The 10,515-nt window shown below is 38.0% G+C and overlaps 1 protein-coding gene across 1 annotated transcript in view; it reads right to left on the reverse strand.

Annotated features, from left to right (window-relative positions):
• LOC128653253 (arylsulfatase D) overlaps positions 1-10,284 on the reverse strand; it is a 290,960-nt gene extending 280,676 nt beyond the window's left edge. Inside the window, exon 1 of the mRNA XM_053706442.1 lies at positions 10,245-10,284. The gene's annotated coding sequence lies outside the window, so the exon portion shown is untranslated. The remainder of the gene's footprint in view (positions 1-10,244) is intronic.
• Positions 10,285-10,515: the final 231 nt, after the last annotated feature.

The raw sequence follows: 10,515 nt of genomic DNA on the forward strand, positions 1-10,515 counted from the left end.
TGCAATTTTAAACAACGTTCTAATTTACTCCTATTATATTTTTTTAATTCTCTTGGTATGTTTATTTGAAAAGCAAAAATGTAAATTTAGATGCCGGCCCATTTTTGGTGAACAACCTGGGTTGTCCTTGCTGATTGGACAGCACCAATAAACAAGTGCTGTCCATGGTTCTGAACCAACAATTTGCTGGCTCCTTAGCCTAGATGCCTTTTTTCAAATAAAGATTGCAAGAGAACGAAGAAAAATTGATAATAGAAGTAAATTAGAAAGTTGCTTAAAATTGCATGCTCTATCTGAATCATGAAAGAAAATAAATTTGGGTTCAGTGTCCCTTTAAGCTTGGTGAAATGTTATTGCTCATGATACCACTGAACGTGTTACACCAGCATATCTAGTTCTAACCTCAGATATTAGTTCATCTTAACATATAGTTCACAACGTTAGAAAGGTAATTATAAAGCCTATAATGAACAAGGAAGGCTGCACAATGGGTATAATTCAAACAGAAGGTTTATTGGTAAAAATAAAACCTAGGCAGACATGGAAAAGGCAGGCCATTCTTGGATGCTCCTGGATGACGCAAGTCCTTTGCGACCCTTTCTCCAGCAGAACACCGGCTGTTGCGGTTGTTGATACACTCCTAATTTTAAAGCCTACCCTGAACTCAGGTTACTACTTTCATTGTATGTCAAGGTCTCTGTTTTAATCTATTACAAGTTCAGGCTGAAGTATACACTGTCAGTATACTGATTTCATTGATGGTTGTGTGTTCCTAGTTTCTACTACATAGTGTACTTTGATCACATATCATAAATATACGTAGTAATTATTCTGTATTTTACTTATATCACCTGCTTATCTAAGTTATTATTACTGTCTAAAGCAGGGCTTCTTAAACTTTTTCCATTCGCGACTCCTTTTTTGCGAGAATTTTTTATGTGACCCCGGGTATATAAAATATGCTCATACTCCCCCCTTCCATGCTCCCCCTTCATATTTATACCTCCTTCCATGCTCACTCCCCTGCTCCTTCCATACTCCACCTTCATAGTTATACCCCCCTTCCATGCTCATACTTCCCTTTCATACTCCCCTTATCATGCTCATACTGCCCCTTTACCATGCTCAACACCCCTTCCATACTCCCCCTTCATATTCATACCCTCCCTTCTATGCTCACTCTGCAGGGCTCCCTCTTCTCTCCTGAGCAGCACAGTGCGCTGGGAGGAAGTGACATGATTACTTCCTCCCAGGGCTCCCGTGGAGAAGAGAAGAGGGAGTGCTGGGAGGAAGCAGGCAGCCGGCCAGCACTTGGAGTGTTTGCCTGTGTGATGGCACAGGTCGCACACCCCTAAGACCAGCTTTAAGAACCGGCGACACTTTGTAATAGCTGCAGTAGAAGTGCGGCCGGCCTTAACATCATAATCACAGGTAGTGATGCACCGAAATGGAAATTCTGGACCGAAACCGAATCTGAAAATCCGGGATGCACTTGGCCGAAAACCGAAACTGATACCGAAAATGTATTTTTTCAAATTATTTTTTTTTTAGTTTTTTTTGCATAATTAGAGCCAATAAAAAAATCCCACACTTTTATTGAAAGTAACACACTAAAATTGGACAAAAATATCTTAAAACAATAATATGCTACACAATAATTTTACCAAGAAAAAAAAAAAACAGGCAAACAATAATGCCATTTTCGGCCAAAATGTTTCTGCGACCAAAATTTTGGTGCATCCCTACTTAAAACAATTATAAATATCAATATAACTGTATTATTCTTCATTTAGTTCTATGTAACAGAATCATATTTAACAGGGTTTTTTTTTACTAATTATCCAAATAAAGTATAGTCCTAGAAAACTCATTATATGCAGAACAGTAAGTCAAGTAATAAACTTAAACAGCAGCTCTAGGCTAGCATCAAATTTGAAACATGCTACACAATAATTTTACAGAAAATAACAGGCTAAAAAACCGAAAACCGAAATAGCCAAAAATGCCATTTTCGGCCGAAACTTTCTGCGGCCGAAATTTCGGTGCATCCCTAATCACAGGCGTTTTAATAGTGCATGCGCGATCCCACAAAATATGGAATTAGGAGACACGCAACTCCCAAAGAGTCCAAGAGTTACCATTTATATCACTAGATTTCCTCTATGTGTAACTTTTACATGGGTCCATAAGAGTACCTTTGAAAAGTGAGAGAAATTAATAATGTTAAAAAGAGGTTCCAATTTATTTTGTTAAGTTCAATTATTACTGTGTAAATTTCTACTTTTTTTTTTACAACATTTAGCTATGTGTATAGAATCAACATGATTGATGTCTTATCCATTATTTCTGCAAATTGTTTGCTTAAAGGGACATAATACTCATATGCTAAATCACTGTAAAAAGCTGACAAGAAAATATCACCTGAGAATCTCTATGTAAAAAAAGAAAATATTTTACCTCACAATTTCCTCAGCTCACCAGAGTAAACAATTTTACTTAACTCACATGAGATTTCATAGTAAACGTCCTTAAACTGAATAGAGAAATAACAAGAGTGTGCACGAGGCATGGTCCTTTGCAGGTCCCGTAACAGGCATACTGATTTGCTGCTTAAAGTCCTTTACAATGGGGTGTGAATACTTTTGAGGTAAAATATCTTCCTTTTTTTACACAGAGATGTTCAGGTGATATTTTCTACTTAGCCTTTTACAGCTATGCTGCATCACTTTCAAGGGTTTCAACATTAGGGTATCATGGCCCTTTAATGTATTTTCTAACAACCTCAATAAAAACCTGGTCTGCCTTAAAATTAAACATTTGGGTTCCAGTGGCACCAATTATAAATCAAACCTGCTGGCTGTATGAATTTTATTTTGCATTAAAGCTGGAGACAAGGCATGTGCCACCTGCTGACTTGGCTTGAAATGTAGTTTTAGCAAGTCTTAGGTGTAAAATAGTTTGAAACTGATGCTTAATGTATACCTCTCAATTGCTATAATTAAAGCGACCTAAAATCTCAAAGAAAATGTTCTAAAGTATTTCTGCACTATTGGTTGCATATAACTATGTTAAAACCCTTGCAAATGGGTTAAAAATATAGTTAAAAAGGGACAGCTTACCCAAAAAATGCCTCCCCTTTAATTTGTTCCCAATGATCCACTTTACCTGCTGGAGTGTATTAATTTGTATTTCCTTTACCCTTATATTGTCATTTGGCCAATGATATCCCCACCAATTCTGAAAGTTTGTGGCCTTAGGTCCAAGCTATAGATAAGCTGTGTAAACACGGCCAGCAGAAGAAATTACACTACCAGTGGGGTATAGAAGAGATAAGGTAATAAAATAAAACTTCCCATTGTTCTCTCCAAGTATTTGGTTTACGGACAGATGTAAGATAAAGAAGCATGTATATGTACACAATGTGATAAAGTAATGAGATCTGTTTATACTTACAAACTCAAACCATTTTATTAGGTTGTGGCTTCAAAACACAAAATCAGTTATTTATTTAATATACACAAATAAACCTTAAAAAAAGTAGAAAAGGAGGGGGTACTAATGGCACTACTTAATAGTATAAATGAGGAACACCTATTATTTATAGTTTAATTCAGGTTAATAATAATAATAATATAGTTGTAATATAGTTGGAAGATTAACAACAAGCTGGAAAATCAGTGCTAGACTGACAAAATGGTACACTTTAGTAGCACTCTCATTCCTCTTAGGCTTTTATATTAGATAGCGAAAAAAGTGTGATGGGCATCGGAGACATGGAGAATTAAAATATAACTTTTAATTGAGTATTTAAAAAAATGATTCAAATCTCACACATACAACTTAAAAACACTGAGGAGTGTATTAGGCTATGTAAGTAAAAATGCTACTGATAGGTTAAAGGCTCAATTGTAAATATTATATCCTTCCCAACCTAGGATGTGGGTGTTAATCCATAGCTGGGTTATCAATATGATATATAATCGTGCTAGACTGGAGTTCATAGGCTTTTAGTAATAGCAAAGGTAAATTATTAGTAAAACTCATGTAACACAATATGAGTGGTATGTTTTTACAAAATTATACGACTAGATAGATCGTAGTTAGATATTTTGTCCGCACTTAAATATCCTAGAATTTTTCAGTTTGCACAAATCTACAATGTATCTTTATTTAGCAACAGCTTGACATATATTATAGGGTTTCTTTTTATGTTTAATTTTACAAGTGGTTGACTAGCAAGTGGTAAACTGCACACTTGCACTTAAGACTAAGGGCTCGATGATTGAAAGCCGTCTGGGCTGGCGAGATTACTAAAGAATGCTCGCCAGTCCTATTTCCCTTCTGGAATGATCTAAAGCCACTTTTTACTCTGAAAACAGGGTGTCTCGCTAAGGAGCGTACACTGCATTTTCATGTGAAATGTGCACAACAAAATTCGTATTTTAAACTGGATACAAAACAAATATTTGAACCATTCACACAAAAATAAGCAGGGAAAAAATGTATTGTTAAGGTGCATCAAAAACCGTAACAAAATTCTTCACTAAAAATCGTATGTTAAAAAAAAAAAAAGTTACAATTGTATGTAATTTACACAGGAATAAATCAAATTAAATATGCACAGCGTAAATCGCAATTGTAGTACACTGGATGTGCATAAATCACACCGAAATTTGAACTTATAAATACAAAATGCAAAGCGTAATTGTTTTTTCGTAACATGGGCTGAACATGGGCGTATATGAAAATGTCTCTAATCGCAGCATAATTCTATAAAGATTTTCGCACTGCGAAACAAGCTTATCTCAAAACACTCAAAATAATTATAATCCTAATAAACACATATATACGAAAATATAGGCGAACATAAGATGCTCAATGCAGAAAGCAGCATAATGTGAGTTATATTGGCTGCAGGATTTTAATTTTAATGTGCTCCCTGCTAATTTCGCTCTAAGGAGCAAAGTGTCCCTATCCAGCGAGCTCCAATGCTTTTAATAGAAGCCATCTCGCCACTCGCAGGGACTGCCCCTTTTTTTTTTTACTATCATTCCACTGGGGCAGTCTTGCGAGAGCCGGCGAGAAAAAGTGGCTTTGAGCAGGTGAAGTTTATATCATCGAGCCCTATGTATCAAGAAATGTGCTTATGCACTCGGTCACATTAATATTGTATTAAGCCTAAAGGTACACGCCTATATTCACAGTGTGGACACTTACTTAACCCCTTAACGACGCATGTCGTACAGGGTACATCGCACACAGACTGGTCTTTAAAGACCAGCGACGTACCCTGTACGACATGAGGGTTTAAAGTGGTTGGAAGCGATCCTGATCGCTTCCAGCTGCTTTCAAAGGTATTGCTGTGATGCCTCGATATTGAGGCATCACTGCAATACCTTTTTTCCCAAACTGATGCAGAGAGCCACTCTGTGGCCCTCTCTGCACCGGTAGCGATGGGCCAGATCGTTGGTGGGTGGGAGCAGCTGCAGGGAGGCGGGTGGGCGGCCCATCGCTACCCGGCATCCGGTTCCTGAATGTGCAATGTGCACGCCGGGTGCCGGGAGCGTGCCGGGGCCTGCGCGCGATTGCGTAACAACCACTGCCACCAATGAATGAATAAATGGGAGAGAGCGAGAGGGAGGAGGGTATTGAGTGGGGGCAGCTACACTACAGAAAAATTTTAATTACATAAAAAAAAACAACCTTTTTTTGGGAGGCAAATTGGGTACTGGCAGACAGCTGCTAGTACCCAAAATGGCAGCAAATAGGTAGTGGGCAAGGGTTATAGAGCTGTTTGGGGGCTAAGGGGGGTCCATCACAGCTAACAGATATTTAAAAAAAAAAAAAAAAAAAAAAAAAGGCTTTTATTTTAGTACTGGCATACTTTCTGCCAGTACTTAAGATGGCGGGGACAATTGTGGGGTGGGGGAGGGAAGAGAGATGTTTGGGAGGGATCAGGGGGTGGGATGTGTCAGGTGGGAGGCTGCTGGGCATAATACAAGTGTGGTGCGCAGCGGCATTTAGTAGCCTTCTATTTACCAAAAAGTAATGCCACAGCCATATATGTCTGCTATTTCTGAACAAAAGGGATCCTAGAGAAGCATTTACAACCATTTGTGCCATAGTTGCACAAGCTGTTTGTAAATAATTTCAGTAAGAAACCCAAAGTTAGTGAAAAAGTGAACGATTTTTTTTTATTTGATCGAATTTGGCGGTGAAATGGTGTCATGAAATATATCAAAATGGGCCTAGATCAATACGTTGGGTTGTCTACTAAAAAAAATATATACATGTCAAGGGATATTCAGGGATTCCTGACAGATATTAGTGTTCCAATGTAACTATAGCTAATTTTGGGGGAAAAAAAAAATGGTTTGGAAATAGCAAAGTGCTACTTGTATTTATTGCCCAATAACTTGCTAAAAAAGCAAAGAACATGTAAACATTGGGTATTTCTAAACTCAGGACATAATTTAGAAACTATTTAGCATGGGTGTTTTTTGGTGGTTATAGATGTGTAACAGATTTTGTAGGTCAAAGTTAGAAAAAGTGTGTTTTTTTCCTCATATTTTATAAAAAAAAATTATGGTAAATTATAAAATATAATGAAAATAATGGTATCTTTAGAAAGTCCATTTAATGGCGAGAAAAACGGTATAGAATATGTATAGCTACAGTAAAAGAGTAAGAGGAAAATTAAGGCTAAACACAGACACTGCAGGAATGTAAAAATAGCCTTGGTCCTTAACCCCTTAATGACCACAGCACTTTTACATTTTTTGTCCGTTTGGGACCAAGGCTATTTTTACATTTCTGCGGTGTTTGTGTTTAGCTGTAATTTTCCTCTTACTCATTTACTGTACCCACACATATTATATACCGTTTTTCTCGCCATTAAATGGACTTTCTAAAGATACCATTATTTTCATCATATCTTATAATTTACTATAAAAAAAATTATAAAATATGAGGAAAAAATTGAAAAAAAACACACTTTTTCTAACTTTGACCCCCAAAATCTGTTACACATCTACAACCACCAAAAAACACCCATGCTAAATAGTTTCTAAATTTTGTCCTGAGTTTAGAAATACCCAATGTTTACATCTTCTTTGCTTTTTTTTTATAAGTTATAGGGCCATAAATACAAGTAGCACTTTGCTATTTCCAAACCATTATTTTTCAAAATTAGCGCTAGTTACATTAGAACACTAATATCTTTCAGGAATCTCTGAATATCCCTTGACATGTATATATTTTTTTTAGTAGACATCCCAAAGTATTGATCTAGGCCCATTTTGGTATATTTCATGCCACCATTTCACCGCCAAATGCGATTAAATACAAAAAAATGTTCACTTTTTCACTAATTTTTTCACAAACTTTTGGTTTCTCACTGAAATTATTTACAAACAGCTTGTGCAATTATGGCTTAAATTATTTTAAATTAATCTCTGGGATCCCCTTTGTTCAGAAATAGCAGACATATATGGCTTTGGCGTTGCTTTTTGGTAATTAGAAGGCTGCTAAATGCCACTGCGCACTACACGTGTATTATGCCCAGCAGTGAAGGGGTTAATTAGGGAGCATGTAGGGAGCTTTTAGGGGCAATTTTAGCTTTAGTATAGTGTAGTAGACAACCCCAAGTATTGATCTAGGCCCATTTTGGTATATTTCATGCCACCATTTCACCGCCAAATGCGATCAAATAAAAAAAAACGTTACATTTTTCACAATTTTAGGTTTCTCACTGAAATCATTTACAAACAGCTTGTTCAATTATGGCACAAATGGTTGTAAATGCTTCTCTGGGATCCCCTTTATTCAGAAATAGCAGACATATATGGCTTTGGCGTTGCTTTGTGGTAATCAGAAGGCCGCCAAATGCCGCTGCGCATCACACGTGTATTATGGCTAGCAGTGATGGGGTTAATTATGTAGCTTGTAGGGAGCTTGCAGAGTTAATTTTAGCTTTAGTTTAGAGCTCAGCCTCCCACCTAAAACATCAGACCCCCTGATCCCTCCCAAACAGCTCTCTTCCCTCCCCCACCCCACAATTGTCCCCGCCATCTTAAGTACTGGCAGAAACTCTGCCAGTACTAAAATAAAAGCTATATTGGGGCTTTTTTTTGGCATATTTACATATGCTGCTTTGTAGGATCCCCCCTTAGCCCCCAACCTCACTGATCCCCCACCAAACAGCTTTCTAACCCACCCCCTCTGCCTTAATGGGCGCCATCTTGGGTACTGGCAGCTGTCTGCCAGTACCCAGTTTAGTAACAAAAGTATGTTTATTGGTTTTTTCATAGCCCTTTTCTGTAGTGTAGCTCCCCCCCCCGACCAACCCCCCACCCCTTCCAGAACCCTTAGATCATAATTTATTTAGTTAAATGTTGTTTTTTTTTTACTCTTCTTAACTTAACTTTTGCTGCAGTGTAGCAGTTCCCTCCCGCTCCCACCCCGTGCACGCGCCCGCCCGCCGCTCCCGTGCGCGCCCCCGCCTGTCCCGCCCCCGATCCTGCCCCCCTCCCCTTCTTCCGGCACACCGATGGCCGCCCACCCGCCTCCCAGACTTGCTCCCACCCACCAACGATACCGGCCACCGATGTCCGGTGCAGAGAGGGCCACAGAGTGGCTCTCTCTGCATCGGATGGCCAAGGGGGGTTATTGCAGGATGCCTCCATATCGAGGCATCACTGCAATAACCGGAAAGCAGCTGGAAGCGAGCAGGATCGCTTCCAGCTGCTTTCCAGACCAAGGACGTACGCCACACGTCCTCGGTCATTAACTGACTTTTTTTTGAGGACGTGTGGCGTACGTCCTTGGTCGTTAAGGGGTTAAAGTGAAGATAAACTTCGCTGTATTACTGTGCACTTATCTGCTATACAGCACAAACCAATGGTACTTTCATTCATGAAAATGTTAAAATGTATCTCTATTATTAGTTTTATAATTTTTTAGCAGCAATCTTACAAGCGTTCGATTCAAGCCGTTTTTTTTTTTTTTTTTACTTCCTGGCCAATTGACTTCCTGGCCATTAGGCGGCCGTCATTTGACGTCACCGCTATCTTATAAGCTCTGCGCATGCGTTAGGTTACTTCCTCTCCCTGGAAAACCAAGCGCGGCCCCATCTATGTTGCCGAGATCAATGACGCTTGCACTGTGTAAAGCAAAGGGCATTAACGCATGCTCATTATGTGACGTTGTGGATGTTTTGCGCATGCACAGTATTTTTTAGAAGCCGGGCACGAGCATTGTAGGCACGTATAGAGCGGGTGGGAACGCTCTATACGTTATAAGCTAAAGAGAGAGGAAATGGATGGTTGGCGGAGCTTGGAACAGAACGGTAGGGTAGAACAAAATATATTTATTAACAAAATATGTTAGATAAAAATTTAGCGACTGGATTTTGCAAGGTGATAGATTAAATAATGTTTCCAGAAAGAGAAAACTTTACCTTCACTTTAAGGGAAAGAAACTAAAAAATGGCCTCGTCCTTAAGGGGTTAAAAAGCTAATTCTCATACATTTTATACTCTGCAGTTGGTAAAAAAAAAAAAAGTAATTGGAAACAAATTAAGGGGAAAATAATTGTACAGTGTACTGTCCCTTTAAAATCAGCTCCATGTCAGTAATCCACTACTGCAATATTAAAATATTCTAATGCAAAAGACCATTTTCTTTCAACTGACTTGTGTTCTTTTAAAATGAATTAGCAGTAACTACTAACTACTAACAACGTATTAAAATGATTAACTCAAAGGGTTAAACTACTAATGAAAATATTTAGAAATCAAACACGGAGCTAAATATTACAGCACATTAGTACCCCAGAAAATACATTGAAATAGTACATGGACTGTTTTTTTTATTAATTAATTGCAGAAGGATTCATGTGTACTGCAGCATAATTGTTTCATTGTGAACATATTCATTAAATAATCAAAATGTAAATGATTTTCCACTAAAATTAAAATGTAAACTAAAAGGAAGAAGATCCTGCTTATTTATTACATGAAAACAGATTTTCTCTCATTCATTGTAAGACCTAAAATCGTTATGCACATAGCTAAAGCAGAAGCCCCGAGCACAAAAAGACAGCACTGAAACAGCAGCTATATAATAACAAGCTCATTTACACCAGTTTGTCATTTCTGCAGAATGTAAACATCAACACTGAAATCTATATGCGTTCATTGTAAATGAACTGTTACTGCAATATGGACATGAAGAAATTGTACTTACAAAACTTGAGACAAAAACAGTTCCGCTCTTCTATTTCCTCTTTGGGAGGAGTTCAGGCTGAAAGCAGTGTGAGTGCTCACGGATGTTACTGTTGATATAATGAGCAGACAGAGACAGTGACACACGACCAGCTGACCTGTAGCAATTATTTACAAATCTGTGCGCACACTGCTACATGCTATTTTATTTTTTTTACTACGTTTTAATTCTAGACAACAGTTTTTTTTTCTTCTGTGCAATTGTTCAGTTTGTTAAAGGTACACGTACGTAT

The sequence above is a fragment of the Bombina bombina genome, chromosome 3 (assembly GCF_027579735.1).
Source record: "Bombina bombina isolate aBomBom1 chromosome 3, aBomBom1.pri, whole genome shotgun sequence".
Lineage (NCBI taxonomy): Eukaryota > Metazoa > Chordata > Amphibia > Anura > Bombinatoridae > Bombina > Bombina bombina.